This window comes from Sturnus vulgaris, chromosome 1 (assembly GCF_052056855.1).
Source record: "Sturnus vulgaris isolate bStuVul1 chromosome 1, bStuVul1.hap1, whole genome shotgun sequence".
Classification (NCBI taxonomy): Eukaryota; Metazoa; Chordata; class Aves; order Passeriformes; family Sturnidae; genus Sturnus; species Sturnus vulgaris.
Genome location: NC_142243.1, coordinates 114,619,548 through 114,635,109, shown reverse-complemented (window position 1 = coordinate 114,635,109; position 15,562 = coordinate 114,619,548). Strand labels below are relative to the sequence as shown.

Sequence of the window (15,562 nt, the reverse complement as noted above, 5' to 3'; positions counted from 1 at the left end):
GGTTGCATATTAAGTTCTCAAAAAAACCCATCTACATTTCCTTCCAGTTTTCCAGAAGACTGAAAGGAGCTCCTAAAGAGTACTTTTGAGCTTCATCCCCCTCTCTCCAGCTCCTCACAGTTCTGCTTTACCATCAACACCAGCAATAAACCCAGAGTTAGGTAAACAGTGTAATGAGAGAGGTATTTTTTTATGTTTGCCACATCCATGCTACACCCTGCATTGTTGTGATCACTTTTTAATGCTGCATTTGACTTCAGTAGAAGACTATGAAAGGTTTAACCCAGACATCTTGTAAACTGATACAGACCTGTCCTCAGAATTATTGTACCAACACAAACACCTGTGTTCAAGAGCAAACAAACTTTTCTAGCACCTGATCTCATGGAGGGACATCCACTGTCACTCACGAGGCATCTGCTGAACAGAGTAACTCATAAGCAATCCTGTGCGTGTATATATAAGGAAACTGTGATACAGTAGAAACCAAAAATTATAGCAGGATTTTTGGGTGTATCAAATAGTCGTGACTAAGCCACAGCAATTGTGCAATAAAGCATAGCATATCTTTTATTTGTATGCTTGAGAAGTTAGTATTGGCATGACTGACAAACAGCAGCACAATTACAATAGCCACATTAACCTCAGTGTTGTGGCCGGGCGGTGCAAATTAGCCCTCAAAGTCATCAGTCTTGAAAACATAACTACCCCACGACAAAGAACAACCTCTCCAGGCTTGGGGTTGCTTTTTTCAGGTTTTTCTCCATTTGACTTAGTGACACAGGATTACAAAGCTACAGAGAACAAACTTCAATCACAAATGGCAGAGAAAACACAACCTTTGAAGTGACAGTAAGACTCCATTCTCTGACAGAGAAATATAAGGTGTAAAAAAGGAATTAAAATAGTAAAGCAGACTCCATGACTTACCTTACCTTGCTGTCTCAAAGGTTCATTTAGAGGAGTATCTCCAGTACGGGAACCTTTAAGAAGCCTTGACATGGTAGGATTAGTATTATTTTTTTTAAGAGTAAAACCAGTTAAATGAAACTGCCTCTTGCCATAGACTGGTAGAAAAGAGCTTCCCTTAGATAACCTCCCTTTATAAACCTCACTATGGGTGTGGCTAAATTACTAGCTCCACCTTTCAACCTGTTTAGAAGCCCTACAAAGAAAAATGAAAAAACTTCTCTGAATTATTCTGAACTTCTCTGAATATAATAATTCTATCAACTACTCATGTGCTGTTTTGGTTTTTTTTATTTTTTAAGTAGGTAACTAGTTGACAGTTTCACAAGCTGATGGGGAAAATGTAGACAAAATTAAATGTCTCCCATATTTGCAGTTCCTGCAATATGGTCTGCAAACATCTGGTGAGTGAACTTGCTCAGTTGTTTGCTTTTTAAAAGCAGTGTTGTAACAACCTGAGGGAAGTCTATCAGCTTTGAGTGTTTATTGGTATCACATTATATTGAAAAGCAGCAGATCTATGAACATGCAGCAATTTCCTATTGCATCACCTCAAGACAAGCCTCCATCACCAGTGAAGGCCCTTGTTTTCATCACTTACAGAATGAAGATGATGCAACATCAAAGCCCTTGGCATGACTCACTAAATCACACACGTGCCTCCACTACTGAGGGACCACCAATAAAAATTAGAATCTGCTCTTTTGTCTATATACTATAATACTATATATATACTATATACTATATATATATATATATATACTATATATACTATATATTTTTTAATTCCCTGACTTTATTTTCTCTCAAGGCCTAATTCAGGAGGATGGGGTGATGGATTAGGGTGTTGCCACTAAGGCAATATTGTCTACAGAGTTTTATATTGCCTTGGTGTGTAACAAAAACACATCTAGGTGGCTGCACTCTTTGTCTCTTAATTTTTTGTACTATCCCAACTCTTAGTTTTTTGTACTCCAGGGTACAAGTATGAGGAACTATAAACATAAGGCCTAAATTTGGGGTTTATTTTTCACTGAATAAAAAGGTGAGGTTATCCTGGCACTCCTGAAGGAGGCTGGGTGTGAAATTAGAGTTCTTGAGGTGTTTGGCAGGACTTCAACTATGCTTCTATCATCTGGGTTTACTTTCAAAGGAGCGATTAGGAAATTATGTTCTTGTTAACAAGATCTGTGCAGGTAACGACTATTATACCCAACATTTCCTGTATTTAAGCTGAAGTGATTGTTCCATCTTGATACAAAGAGCAGAGGTATTTTCTTGAGAATTAGTGACTTGGGCCAAATCTTTACTTTAAAGAGTATTACAAGAATAAGGTTCATCCCTTTTCACAGTACCAGGCCATTCTTGTCCAAAAATGTCTTTAAAGAATATGTATCCATGTCAAACTTCTACTTCAATATTAGACACTTGCAGATGTCAGATGAAGAAAGAAAGCCACCTTTATTGCAACAAGAAACATTGCATAATAAACTACAGTTTATTACAGTATAAACTACCACTACTACTACACTTTTCACTGCTTCTGTTCTTCTGCAGGCAGGACAAAGCATCTTCGACTTTAAAATCCATATTTAAAGGACAGAGATAACTATGTCTCTTGCTGTGGCTGGAAGTGTGTCATCTCATGTATGTGAATAAAAATATTCTGCAGCATCCTCCCAGGCTAATAAAACAGTTTCACTCCTTAGAGAAAGTCTGATGATTCTGAGGAAATTATAAGTTTTGAGTGAGTTCACAAATTAAACATAGCATCCAAGAGAAAAGAAAGCAGTTCAATTGAAATGCAGAGTAGTGAGAAATTGAGACGAGCTCATTTCCTTCCTATCTATGAGGTCTTCTAGCAGAGATGCTCACTCTGGGCCAGCTTTCTCTCTTTCCACTTTAGCAATGACTGACTAAACAGTTCTGACATTCTTGGCTGAGTTATCACTTCTTTTGAATTGATGTTCCCAGACAAAATGGGGAAATCCACAGGTGTGCATGAAAGGAGGAGGAATACCACAGGAGATGAGCAAGACCAGAAATCAGGATAGGAGTTGTAGCATGTTGTGCTCAGTGCAGTTCACACTGCACAGATGCACCTCCACATTGGAACCATGCTCTGTTTAGAAACACAGCACTGGGAAGATACCAGAAATGATGATTTAATTCCCAAAGGACTTGCTGTTTCAGCTGGTAGTACCTATATCCTGGTACTGAAACATGAAAGAGTAAAATGGTGTATAGTCTCGTCTGTAGCAGCTAGCAAATAAAATCAATAGATAAAATACTCAGTGCCTGGGATTCATTCCTAATAATCACCATGCATGGGAAAAAAAAAAGTCTAAAGTCTTATTTTCTGAGTATGACCAGCAGCTCTTACAAAGACGATGGCACACCTGCACTGCCTGCCAGAACAACTTTGTTACTGTCCTAATGGCAAACACCGCATTATGCAGCTGTAAGTGCAATCACACTTTTTGCCATTATAACCAGAGGAAATTGCTGAAACTTAGTTGACCAGATCCTATTTTAGCAGCCAAAGGCAGGAGAGGTGAGCACACACCTGCAAGTAAAGGGCTGGTATGTTGGTCTTTACTGGGGAGACACTTCAGCAGTACCTGTACTCATAATGTCACTTGCTGTTGCCAGCTGCTTCCAGGCATGCAAAGGTCAGCCTTAAAAACACATTTGCTTTCCTGAGCAAGAAGAGTTACAAGACCTCCTCTAAATCTGCCTATGCTTAGCGAGGAAGCAATGTTTTAAAGCACAGAATTAATCTGCCTGCTGACATTTCATGTTCAGGGGAAAACTTATGACTGAGTTTTAATCCTGATTTGTTTCACTGTCCCGTCCCTCTCCATGGTCCCCCTCCATGGGACAAAAGCTCTTGGTTTAATAAAGTAGCATTTTCAACCTTTGAAGCCAGAGATTGCTTCTCATTCCTCTTGGTCAAGCACAGCATTTTCTGGCTCTGCTGCACAGCTGGGCCAAGGCTAACCTGTGGTACCCCTTTCCTACTGAACCCAGGGCCAGGCTGGGAAACAAGAGAGTTGTCAAACAGCAACCAAGGCTTTTCCTATAAAAAGATGGGGTTCAGGTGCACAGCAGCCAGAATCTCTGTGGCACTGTCAATCAGTGTTCTTGCTGTTGGTCCAAGACCACCTAGGGATCAGGGCTTGGAACTAGGTAGCCTTTAATGGTGCTTTCCACCCCAAACCATCCTACAAGCTCTTCTATGTTACTCCAAAAAATGGGGGATCTTTTCAGGCAAAGGCCAGAGGAAGTTGAAAAGCAAACTGACAGAATAGAGTTACTGCCAATTTTGTGGTGAAGTCAGGATGCAGCTCAGGGGAAGAGACTGATCATCACTGATAAAGAATGTGAAAAATCTCATAAGATCATCTTGTAAGATGAGAGAGAAAGGGGCACTCCACAGGAGCAGCCTGAGAGCAGCAGTGCATGGATGCAGGGTTCTTTCCAGGCACAAAACCAACTACCCTGAAAAGGCTGGAAGCCCAGATTTTTTGTTTTCTTAACAAAGTTTATGTCATCATCTGGAATTATTTAATCTGCACTTCGAAAGTCTTCCAAGAGACAGCCTACCTAGAGCTGCTGTTTAAAACTTCACCAAATGCAGATTTCCCATGACATTCTCCTGACTGGTTTCAGCTGCACCTCACAACTCCTTCTACAGAAATGCATATTCCTAGAAAATTTCTGGGGCTTGCTAATGAGGCATGAAGATGTTCACATCCAATTGCCAATACTGAGTCTGTTTTACCTCTCAATTTCCTGCTTTCTTTTGCTAATATTTCCCATTATTATGATTGATACCAACATTCAAGAGGGAATTAAAGGGTTAATGGAGTTGAAAGGAATAGCACTGACTATAAAAAGTTACTGCAGTTAATAATGTCTGAGAACTTGAGCTACAAGAAAAAGATGCAAAAGCTAGCAGAAAAGAACTAAATTAACAGCTTTAAGTATTAGTCTGTTTATGTTGCACATTTTGTGTTGGTGGATTTAAATACCCAATTATTTGGCAATCATTTAGCTCTATAGCAGACCTGCAGACTAACCTGTTGAAGTAGAACAGAGCTGCATGAATGGAATATTCTACCCTGACTACTTACAACTCCAGGGAAACCCCAAAGCACACAATACTGGGGAGCATCAAATGCCAAGGAAACAATTTGCTCTGTTGGTGCAGTCTGGTAGTTGAAATTTAAGCAGTGGTAAGTGATAAGGCAGGAGCTCTCTGCTGCCTCTGTGATTAGCTTAATTACAAACAGAAGTCCCCTGTTCTCCTTGTGTGTGGGTCTATTAATACTAACTATGTGCTCATGCCATCTGCCAAGGAGTCATTTCCAACTTTACACAGCACAGCAGACAATACTTGCAGGTGCTCGGAAATGTGTTTATTTGGCCATTAAATCTACAAGACTTCAACATTGCTGAACAATATTTGCATTTGCAGGTACACCTGCAAGACAGTGTCTTCTAAACCAATATCAGACATGAAGAATTCCATACTCTGACAGAAATTGAGACAACTATACATCTATTGCTTCCATTTTGCTTCTTAGTCTGTGTTTTTTTGTCTGGCTCACAAATATTCTTGAATTCAGAACTGTAAGGGATGCCACATTCCCAGCAGAGACGAGTTATGAGATCCAAGGTTAATTTCATGTGCCATATTGCAAAGAAGCTTCAAGAATGAGTTTCTACTTAGTCTGAATATAGTAAAGTCAAACAAAACACGTTTTCCTGTGATAAAACGTAACATGCTTTACTTGCAGTGTCATTCAAACTCTCTGAAGAGATTGTGACTAGTCTGTATTCAACTCAGGATTAATTGAGGCATAAAATGGTTACCAGACCAAAGCCTATTTTAATAAAACTCCCCTGTAAGGAGCAGCCTGAGAAGATATTCAGCCATTTCACATTACATGTTGTACAAATTAACCATGTAGAGAGATGAGAGACTCATTTTTCCTGTGGGCTTTAATGATTCTATCAAGATTTTCTAGATTAAAACAACTTAGGTGTCTGAAGCTTATAGCTGATAGACTTGTATTGTTACATCCTCCTCACCTGTCAAATTTATGCAGGATTTGTATTTTCTGACAACTTGATACATTTATGTGGTTTGGCATTGGTAATTAGACCAACCTGAAAGTTTTTCATTTATGTGTATGGTAGATTTTCCAGTGTTAGGACCCTACTAATTTTATCATTTAAGCAAAATAGTAAACTCGAGTAAATGGTGTACTCAATATCTGAAATTGCCCTGCTGAAGAAAAGCTACTGGCTTCTTCCCAGAAGGAGGAAAAATAACATGGTGAGCCATTCTCAGAAGAGACCAGGTTAAAGATTAAGCTCCTACAAAGAGAACCATTCCTGAACTTTAAATAGGACAAGTTTTGCCATCTGAGGCTTTTAAAGGCTCGAGAGAATTAAATTGGTTGACTGTAAAACTCTTCAGCACAATAGAGAAGAGTTTCTGGGACTGAGGAGGCATTCAACCAAAATCACTGAGGCTCTCTCCCCAAATTTTGTCATGTTTTCATCTTCTCTACTTCATGTCCTCCTCCTCATCACTACCATTGGGCATCTTTTTGGACCACTGTGAAGAGCTGTCCCCTCTTCAGACAGCTGATCATACTTGCCCCTCTTGAAGCCATTCTCTTGCTAGAGGGGCTCTGTTAGCAGGATTGCTTTTCTTCGGCCCTTTCAAAACACTTTTTGGTCATGGCCAGAATATAAATAGCACAGGGCAGCCCTGCTGCTGGCTGCTGACACTGGGCACTGCTCCCAGAACAGGTCTGTGCCCTAATCCTGTCTGTCCTGAGACTGCGCACTGGGGCTGTGCTCCCCCTCATCCGGGACAAACACAACTGTCTGAGATCCAACTAAATAATAATATGATAAATGCTTCCCCTGACACCTTTCCTAGAACATTCTTGGTTTTGAGATCCTTTCCCTGCAGTTCAGGCTTTGCATTCTCCTCTCCCTGCTCCTGAACCCAGCTGCCAGCACCCTTTCCTGCCATCTGACTTTCCCAAAGGCAGAAGACAAACCCCTGCTTCTTCCTTACAGTCAGTGAAGTGTTTTTTCAAACCCCTTGAAAACAACACCTTGCCTGAGGCTCTTTCTTCACCCTTCCTGCAGGCAGACTAAACCCCAGTTTCTCTTGCTGCCCTGAGAGCACCCATTGCTCTGCCAGAGTTCAGTCTTCAGGTTCACTGCTCCTAGAGAAAGATGTAGTGGAGGCTGTCAGCAGGGAGGATCTACAGGATCCAAGTGGCAATAGCCATACAGGGAATTGCCCACATCCACTCACCTTTCCATCAGTGACAAATCAAGCCCCACTGAAACTGCAAGGATTTCACATTAGCAGTTGCAGCTTTGCTCAGAGGAGCTGGGCCAAAACACTGACTTTTATATACACACCTGTACCTGCAGTAAAATAAATAATATACATAAAGGTGCTGGAAGGCTCAGGATCTCATTTAAACTTCACCCAACACCACCATGTGTGCTATTATGACAGAGTTGTTTTTTGGGCCCCCAGTGACTCAGAGCAATGCTGTTAACATGCTCCCCCTGGGACTCTGCATCATCTGCAGTTCTCCCTCCCATGCTTCGTGCCAACATCTGCCCAGCCCAGCTCCGTCTGACACAACCACTTGCAGTTTTTAACATGATAGAGTATCACTCTCCAGAGCTGCCCGAGGGAAAAATGCATTCCACTCACCTAATTGCATTAGTCTAATGTTTCTCCCTCTTTTGGAATTAAGCTATTTAAAAAATAAAACTTGATTGTATTTAGGTTTCAGTGTTGCAAGAGGCTTGAGGGGAAAAGGATCAGGATAAAAGTTATTCTAAGGTAAATTCGAATTATATGTTATATGTTTCAATCAAAGTTTTTGCAATTTTGAAAGTCCCCAAATTTGTTTTTCAATTATTAAATGTCCCTGTTTGGAGTTTGGATGGACAGAGTGCTTTTTCTTCTTAGTAGCTGGTACTGTGCTCTGTGTTTTGGATTTAGTATGAGAATAATGTTGATAACACACGGATGTGTTGGTTATTCCAAAGCAGTGCTTACCCTAAGCCAAGGACTTTTCAGTGTCTCTTACTCTGCAAGCAAGGAGCCACAAAAGAATCCAGCGAGGACAGCATATTTAATATTAGTGGTATGTTATTATTACTATATTTTGTTTCAAGTCTCAAATTGTTCCTAACTAATAAAGGTTACTTTTTCTTTCCAATCCACTGTGGGGGCAGGGAGCGAGCTGCTGCATGGTACTTAATTGCCTGCTGGGGTTAAACCACAACAATAAATTATTGTGGTTATCCATTTGGGAGGGTGGGTGTGGTGGAGGGGATTTAATTTGTTTTTAAACTCCTCCAAATGTTTCACTGGCATTTGGAAGAATGTTCAAAAATAATACAGAAAAATGCCAGATAGACAGAAGAGACAGTAATAAATAGTTGAGAATGCTTGGACCTGTAGGAACTGAGAGAAACCCGATTTGAGAGTTCTGTCATCAGAGAGGGGCTTTAGATTTAGAATATCAGACTAAAATTAATAGAGGCCATTACAAACAAAATCATAAGGCTGAAATAACTATCCCAGCCACAGGTTATTTCCAATGCACTTTAGACAGACCTTATGTCCTCCCAAGTGAGTGATGCCTGCTGCCCTTGTGGACAGGAAGCTTCTGCTGCCTGAGAAGCAATAGTGATGACACAAGAGACCCTTTTGCTTCTCAGAGGAAGAGGCATGCTATAGGAGGACTTAACCTTCAAGAATCACAGAATCACAAAATTACAGGAGGGGCAAGGCTGGAAAACCACCACAGCGGCCATCTGGTCCAGCCTCTCTGCTCAAGCAGGGTCATCCTAAAGCACATGGCACAGGATTGCATCCAGTTCTTGAGTCAGTCTCTCCAGTGAGGGAGACACCACACCCTCTCTGGGCAATCTGTTCCAGCGTGTGGCCACTGCACAGTAAAGAAGTTCTTCCTCATGTTCAGGTGGAACTTTGTGAGCATCAGTTTCTGCCCATTGCTTCTTGTCCTATTGCCTGGCACCACTTAGAACAGCCTGGATCCATGCTCTTGGCACTCTTTCATGAGATACTTACAGACATTGATGAGGTCCCCTCTCAGTCATCTCTTCTCAAGGCTGAACAGGCCTGGCTCCCTCAGTCTGTCCTCATAAGAGAGATGCTCCAGACCCTTCATCATCTTCATAGCCCTCTGCTGGATCAACTCCAGGAGCTCCAGGCACCCAAACAGGTACCAGGGAAGTGGCCAAATGCCAAAAGTTTTAAATTAGCAGAAGATCACCAAAAGAATGAGCCTGATCACCAGGCGTTCTGATACAGCCTGACAGGACAATTGGCCAAGTTACACCATCCTCGCTCCCATGGCACATCTCACAAAGTGAGGTCATAGAAAAATATCCATATTTTTGAAATATCTCCATAAGGCATAGGTGTCTCATATACACCAAGCCTGCAAGTCACTGACTGCCCCACCTGCTGCTGTCCCTGACCTGTTCCTTTCTTCATAAGATGATCTTTTCTCCTTAGGCAACTGAAGAATTCATGGATTCTGTAGGCTAAGTTTGAAGCAGATTGAAAGAAACCATACTTACCTTCAGGAAAAGTCATATTAATCAATTGCTAATCATTTCTGAAGCCCTTGGTTGAATCTAAATAGACTTTATAGCATCTCAACAACTAGGGACAGTATGAAACTTCCCTATTGCAGCAGTACCATAAATCTTGAGTGGTTTTGGAAAGATGGAGAGTTTCCTGTAACTCAAACCTTCACCCACAGGATAAGGCAGTAGGTGAGTTAAGGGGTCATAACCCTGCTGTCCTCGACTTTGGAGATGATTTTCACTGCAAGAGCTTCACTAACAAGAAGCCATTCAATCTCAGCAGTGGTTGCTGACAAACCCTGTGTGAGACAAAGACAGTTTGTGCTCTTTGTATTTTCTCACTCTTTGGGTAAAGCTCCACCCTGCACATCCAGTTGTGTGAGTAAAGACATAAACAAGGATTAAAGCAGGGGTCCCTGTACCTCAGAGAAGAGACACAGATCTGGTGAGTGTGTGTACGCTGAGGATTTGGAGAGCATTCAGCTCGTGACCTGGGCATCCTGACATGACAGTGTGTACAGCTGCTCATACAACTGGTGAATAATAAATACCTCAACATGCCCTTGAGATGATACGTCTAAATACTTAGCTCTTCACTGAAGCAGTCAGAAGCCTGACTAGATTCACCCTGCAATAATGTTCCTGTAGAAGCCTTTACATGGTTCATTTGACTTTTAAAAGAGATTGTCTTTTGAAGAGCGAGTGCAACTTACCAAAATAACCTTTGAGCTGCACGAGGCTTTGTTTGAAATACTATTCTGCTATTCCACTTCTCAAATGTCATCTCAGTCTCAGCGTTTAGCTTCTCTTATTACATAGTAAAATTGTCACAGTATTTCTTGTAAAAAGTTTTCATCTTCTTTACAGCTTTAGATTTCTTGCTACATTAAGTTATGAGCTATAAGTTATTAGCCTCAATTCATTTCCTACATAGTTTGGGATCACAGATAAAAAGCAACCATCTCTTTGGGAAGCAAGTACAAAAAGGAGTATAACTCAGTCGCCACAGAAAGCACCAGAGGGTTTTGAATTGAATTTGAATTATCAGAAGAAGCTATTTAAAAAGAAAAACTGGTAGCAACTGGGGGAGGGAGGGGGCTTAGTTTTTTGCACAACCTCACTCACTTGTGCCACTACTGCACGGGAAGCTTGTCGCTTCAGGTAATATTTATATCTGCCCATGGTGCTGCAGCCTTCCTCGCCGGAGCTGTCACCCTTGGTCAGTGGATGCAGCATGCTGAATCATCAGCCTTTTAAGTGCTTTCCCTGGAATGGGAGTTATTTATCACAAAGCTTTCCTACCATTCAGCACCCTGAAGGAAAGCTCCGTTACCAGAAGCTGTTTTGGATGCTTGCAGCTCAGCAGGGACACACAAACTGGTTATATACCGAAGGATTTAAAATTCATTAACACAGCGCACCACAGAGCCAGCCAACAACTCTTCTACTTCCCAACTATCCACAGCAACAAAACAAACACACAAACACGCGCCTCGCTCCTTCAGCCCGCTAAATACTAATTACTCTCTAAGTGATGCAACTCAGCATAATACTCCTGGGATTTTTCCGGCTTCACTACAACAGGATAGCGGACTCGGTTCGAGTCAGGAGATTGTTTTAGCACCGTCACAGCGCTGAAATTTCACTTCCTTTTTTTTCTTTTCAAGAGCAGGCAGTAGTGAGCTCTTCTCTGCTTTCCCAAAGTACTTTCAGCCCCACGGGCAGTGGGTGAATCAGAGCGCCACCATCACCGCCCTCCGCCCCGAGCTGCCCGAGGGTGAAGTGATCGCTCCCGTCCCATCCCATCCCATTCCAGCCTATCCCGTCCCGTTCCCGGCGGGGCGAAGCGTTCGCCAGGAGCGCACAAAGGGATCGCCCTCGGGCTCGGGGCCCCTCCCGGCCGCTCCCGGTGCCAGCGTGGCACAGCCCCGGCTCTCGCCTCACCTGCTCCGCTCCCGGCCGGCAGCAGCCGCCTCTTTTCCTTTCTCCCGCCCGCCCCGCTGACAGCCCGGCTTTGTCCGCCCGCCCCGCTCCGCTCCGCCCCGCCCAGCGCGGGAGGTGCCACGGCAGCCGCTCCGGGCACGGCAGCGCAGCCCGGGACAGCCCTGCCCTTCCCTGCATCCCGCATCCCGCATCCCGCATCCCGCATCCCGCATCCCGCATCCCGCATCCCGCATCCCGCCCCGGCCGCTTCCACACACGGGCATCCACTGCACCGACCCGCGCCTGGATGCAGTCACTACCATTATTACTATTAGTATTATTATTATCACTTCGTCGTTGGTTTTATCTACTTCTTTTTCTTTTCTTTTCTTTTCTTTTCTTTTCTTTTCTTTTCTTTTCTTTTCTTTTCTTTTCTTTTCTTTTCTTTTCTTTTCTTTTCTTTTCTTTTCTTTTCTTTTCTTTTCTTTTCTTTTCTTTTCTTTTCTTTTCTTTTCTTTTCCTCTCCCTTCGGTGCGCGGTTAGGCTGCGGGTCCCGGCGGTTCCCAGGGGAGCGCAGCCCGGCACCGTGCAGCCTCCGTGGCTTCCTCCCAGCCGCTGGTCCTAGGGAGCCTGGAGAGCGCTGGGGCTGGGGAGCATCTCCAGCACCGCCCTCTTGGCCGGCTGGATCCCCACGGTCGGACCTGCCGGAGGGGCACAGCTCTGCAGAAGGAGATGCTAATTTCCATAGGCTCTCCGACATCACTCCCTGCGGCAAAATCGTCCCACCTGCTCTCGGAAACTGAGCTAGCCAGGGAAGCTGTCAGGCCTATCTTTAGTTCTTTGCTCCACAGATGGACTGTTAGTCATGTCCTGCCCACATGGAGTCTAGTGGTTTGTGCTGTTAAACCCTGTGTCGTGTAGCCATAAATGCTGAGGGGAGGTGATCTCTGTGTAGGATGATTTTTCCTATTTTTGTAAGGGTAGCTATCAATTAAGGCTTGGAGAAAAAGAGAAATAATGCAGAGTCTTCCTGCCCTTGTAATGACACCTGGTATTTCCCCCAGGAGCTATGTTAGGGTACATCATTTACATGAAGACGAAATTTAAAATGGGGGGGAAAGTCTCTCCCAACCCAAGCTGTTCTATGATTATGTGTGTCAGAGGAAACTCTGCCATTCCCTTCTGAACAGCTCTGTGTGAAGGAGCAGGGCTGAGATTCAGCTTCTTCTCCAATGTTTATGGGACCTCTCCTGCTGCATGGTTTAAGGGACCCTATGGCTGGAAAAAGAGACCACCTCCTTCAATAGGAGCAGTTCAGGGCTGAAGTTGAGGTGCAGAGACATTCATCACCACTGAGTGGGCTTGGACCCTCTGCTCTGACGGGTGCAGAGTAGGGCTCATGGCAGCTAAATCTTTCATGGCAGAAGAGCAGTGACACTGCCATGCTGCTGATGAAATGATGCTAAAACTATGAAGCTGGGCCTGGAGGCCAAGTACACTCATGAGGTCATAGATTTCCCCTGGGGAGCAGAGGGGAATCCCAAATATAAATGTTCTCAGGTAATGCAGAGTGATTGGCCTCTTAAAAACCTTCCACTCAAAACCAATGTATTTTTTTGGCTTTTTTTTTTTTGTTTGTTTAATCTAAAAACACCTCAGTTTTTTAATCCTGTTGCTTTGTGTCACAGTGACAAAAAACATAGGTTTAACTAGAAATAGTTATGTGCTTGCAGAACAATTAGAGGATTTTAGTGCATCTGCAGACTGCATTTAACTGAGTTTGAAGATCAAAAGATATGCTATTTTTGTATGGTCTTCTCTGGGATTCCATACAGCAGTGTTTGAGGCCCTGGTGGATGATTTTACCATCAGCATGCGCCTAAGTATTTCAGGAGTTGTAATCTTCATTGTGCAGAAGAGAGGCTGCAGAGCTGAGAGACAGAGTCAAGCTAAAAATCACCTCACTTATGAGCACATGCAGTCTAAGTGCCCACAGGGAGATCTGCTGACTTAGGGAACCTGTGGTCTGGAGATGTAGCTGCAGGTCAGTGCTGACTGGTCCCTCTCTCCTGCTTGAGGCTCCCAGCATCATAGGTGAGAGGTTGTCAGGTGTCTTTGGTCTCAGCTATGGCCAGGTGCTTCCATATTTATCATCACAGGACCGTGTGGCCAGCATGGCTCACCCTGAACCCTGCATACCAGTGATTTCCTATGCCAAAACAGCCTGGTCTGATGGATATCATCTCTCACATCCTGCAGGTATTGAATGGCTAGAGACAAGAACTTTGAAAAATAGAGAGGTTCATTATGAGGTCCATGTAAGGTCTGGAGGTTTATCAGTCCCAGAGCATGGAGGCTGCTGTCTGTGCAGACATCCTGACATGTGTTTCCTTCCCTCAGACACTTCCCATGTTTCTGTTTTATACCAACGCCAGCATGAGCACAAGAATCATTGCTGCAAAAACAGTCACTTGCTGCTGTAGTCCCTCTGCAGTCAATTTTGTTTCCCTTGGCAGAGAGGTGTTAGGAACACACGCATTCCCTAACATCACAGACATCCTGGATAGGCTAACAATACGTTTGTGGCCAGTTTGGTTTTGTGCCGTGTTCCACCAATGGTGCTGGAAGTAGCAGCTGGCGCTGGGGTGGGCTGACAAACTGTCTTTACCTACCAAACAGTTCTAAAAATTAACATTTGTCTCTTAAACTGTATGTTTGCTGGCTATCTCTTAACAAGACCTGCTTTGCAGCAAGTGAAAAAACAGAAGTGATTCCAAGTTGACAAAGGAAAGGTCAAAGCAACACACCTGAGTTCTAGTTTTCCTTCAAATACAGCAAGAGAAGCGCCTACAGGTACAGCTGTGACCCAGTAAGAGCCTCAGGGACGTGCATCCATCTTCAACTGCACTCTGCTTCCAGGAAGAAACGATGACTTTCAGTTTTTTAAGAGCTCTTTACACATGATCTCTAATCACTGATTGAAGAGATGCAGTTAGGTTACAGGACATAATCTCAGTAGAATTTATTACCAAAGGCTTTTTCCTGAATTCCTTTGACCCTGAAACCTCCTTGATGTCAACCCAGTGCAGGGTCATGGCTGAGGAGGGAATATGGCCCTTTCACTTTCATTCTTCACAGCTGTAATTAATTCTCTGCATCATCTTCATCAGTGAGTGCAGTTAAAGGAGGAATAAAAGGGACATTAGTCTCTCTAATGCAGAACTGATTTAGATGCTCTTCTACCAGCATTTGGATCTGACCCATTACACAAACCCACAGTGCAAGCCAAGTGCGTGGCTGAGTTTTCCAGCAAGGACATACACTAAAACATCCATGTAAATACATCTATCTGAATATAAAGCACAGCATTCTCACTTGCAGGTGCTTCTCTGTTTCTTCATTTGCTATTCCATTATTCCTGGTTAGTGACTTCTTTTTTGTTTACAATATCCCAAAATATGACAGATAATTCCCATTCAAAGAAATGGATAGAATTGAAATTAACATATCCTATACATAGTAGCAGCTTTTGTTTACAGAATATATAGAAAACAAGTTTGTCTTAGGATAAGTAATAGCACCTCTTAAAAATCACAATTAACTTATATTGTTGTTTTGTAGAACCTGTTGAAGAAAGTGTTTTTTTCTTTCCCCTCATGCAAAATGTCCACTCTACCTGAATAAAACCTTTTCAGACTTTTTTTTCCCTCCCTCTTCTCCCCTGACCAACTGTCCTCCCAAACACCATTTCCACAAAACGTTGCCTTTGGCCAAACCTTACCATTTGGTATCCAGAAACATCTGAGGAAATCCCGAGGAAACCATCATCTCTTACTATTGCTCGTTTCCTTACTCGCTTTGTTGGGATGTTTATTTACTTTTGGCCTTCTAACCCAAGTGCCCTCCATGTGGGCAGGAAGCACTAAGCAGCCCACAGGTGGTGACTCTGCCCAGCACCCATGAAGGTTGATCTGAAACCAAAAAAAGATAAATT

At 43.1% G+C, this 15,562-nt stretch overlaps 1 protein-coding gene across 1 annotated transcript in view; it reads right to left on the bottom strand.

The window, feature by feature from the left end:
* The window catches only part of MAPRE2 (microtubule associated protein RP/EB family member 2), a 98,920-nt gene extending 87,310 nt beyond the window's left edge, over positions 1–11,610 (bottom strand). Inside the window, exon 1 of the mRNA XM_088174721.1 lies at positions 11,590–11,610. The gene's annotated coding sequence lies outside the window, so the exon portion shown is untranslated. The remainder of the gene's footprint in view (positions 1–11,589) is intronic.
* Positions 11,611–15,562: the final 3,952 nt, after the last annotated feature.